General features: G+C 50.6%; 1 pseudogene; it reads left to right on the top strand.

Moving 5' to 3' along the window:
• The first annotated feature begins 462 nt into the window (after nucleotides 1-462).
• Nucleotides 463-1,690, top strand: LOC116529677 (annotated as a pseudogene).
• The last annotated feature ends 382 nt before the right edge of the window (nucleotides 1,691-2,072 follow it).

Raw genomic sequence — 2,072 nt, 5'->3', positions numbered from 1 at the left:
GAGGGACATCTGCCTTTTCCAACAGCATACCCCTTTGAGATACACTCTGGCCGGGAGGTGGGTGGGGGAAAAGTTTGCGTTGCAATCCCCCTGCCTTTTTCTTCCCATCAATGCATATTTGCAAAAGGATTAAAGCCACAGATCACCGGGAGCCTATTTCTGCCTTGCAAAGGAGACAGGACTGAAAAACGAAAAGCCAGCTCCTATTTTTCACCAAGTGGGAAGGTGGTTTATTTTTCTTGCTTTTTGGAGTTGACACCCTTTCACCACCAGCCCTTATTCCCACCCTCACCCCGCAACCCCTTCCATCCTCTAAAGAGGCAAAGAGTTTTCTTTTGATCTTCCCCCCACCTTCCCTATTTATCCTGAAAAGGATTTGGTTACAAGCTTGAACTATAAAAAGCCTTGGTGCTTCCCAGCAGCCGAGTCGAGGAGCTATGGGGGCTGACATAGCTTTTGGAGATGGACCAGCAGCCCAGGCTGATGCATTGCCATGCTGGGATTTGAATGGCTTGATACCCTGGCCTGTCCCAGCACTTGCAGGATGGGGCTGGAGGGACTGAGAGGGGAGGCTGGGAGGATGCAGGACATTGGTCATAGTTTTCTGTAAAATGTCTCCATCACAGACCAAAGTTTGGATGAGGCACAGGCCAGAAAACATGCTTTGAAATGCCACAGAATGAAGCCTGCCTTAGTCTAACGTGCTGTGTGAAATCAAAGACTGAACGCTTGAGTATCTGAAAAGCCCAGGAGGAGGGGCCATAGGCCCCCAGCTGGTGAGGATGGACCACATGCTGTTAGCAGAAGGCATGGCTGGCTGTGGCTTCTGGAGGGGCAGGTTCAGACAACTCAGTGGAGCGCATTCAGATTACAGAGCCAAACCCTCACAGATCAGACAAGTCTACCATACAGAGCTGGAGAAATGAGCAGGCCAGCAATGAGTTCACCACCCACGTGATGAGTCTCCTATGAGAACAAAGTCAGACAAGGCCCATTTCCCCAAAGGAGACTGAGCGGATGGTCAGCATCATCCACCCCAAGTTCAGCTCTATCCAAACGCAACTCAAGCAGAGCACATGCGAGGCTGTGATAGTTTCAGTCTGGTCTCCTCTGCAAGGCAGAAATGTGCTCCTGGCAATCTGCGGCCAGGATTTCTGGATACATGGTGGAATTGACGGAATTTCAATAAGCAACAGAAATCCTGAATGAGTGTTTCTATTCCCATCTCAGCAATCCTTACCCCAGCGAGGGAGTCAAAGAGGAGTTAGCCAAGAAGTGTGGCATCAGTCTCCCAGGTATCAAACTGGTTTGGAACTGAATCCAGTACAAGAACATAGGTAAGAGGAAGCCAGTATTTATGCTGCCAAAACAGCTGTCACTGCTACCAATGCGTCAGCCTGTGGAATCCAAGCTAACTCACCCTCAATTCCCAACTCAGCTGGTTCTTTCAACATGTCAAACTCCGGAGATTTGTTCACGAGTGTGCAGTCACTCAATGGGGATTCTTACCAAGGGGCCCAGGCTGGAGCCAATGTGCAATCGCAGGTGGATACCCTTCACCCTGTTATCAGCCAGACAGTAGGACACAGTGATGGGCTCGCAGCCAGTCAGATGTACAGTCCACAGGGTATCAGTGCTGATGGAAGTTGGCAGGACGCTAATACCCCCTTCATCAGTGACCTCCCCTGCAGAAGGCTCTAGCAGCGTTCACCAATACCGCCAACTGAACTCCCAGCAGTGGCATCCTGGCTGACCCTGTGCCCCAGTTGGTGGGGGCGGAGGGGGGGGAAGTGGGTGGGGGCAGGAGGGTGGATTTCTTTCCCAACGCTGAAGTGAAGAGACTAGAGGTCAAAGCAGACAGCAGACAATGAGCATCTCTTCTCTGGGATGCTATTTCAGCCAATCTGGACATTTTTACTCTTCTCGTTTTCCTGAGTAGAAGCCACCTTTCCCTGCTTCCAGCCAGTAAACCTGATCTTTAACCTCTTCCCTGCCCCTGTGCCTCAGACTCCCGGGGTTCCTACCTCTAATCACTGAAGGGTATTTTCAACAGAGAAATTTAAAGAGGAAAA

The sequence above is a fragment of the Sapajus apella genome, unplaced genomic scaffold (assembly GCF_009761245.1).
Source record: "Sapajus apella isolate SASKATOON/1434 unplaced genomic scaffold, GSC_monkey_1.0 scaffold3, whole genome shotgun sequence".
Taxonomy (NCBI): Eukaryota; Metazoa; Chordata; class Mammalia; order Primates; family Cebidae; genus Sapajus; species Sapajus apella.
The sequence above is the reverse complement of the archived record's forward strand: the minus strand, read 5'-3'. Positions and strand labels throughout refer to the sequence as shown.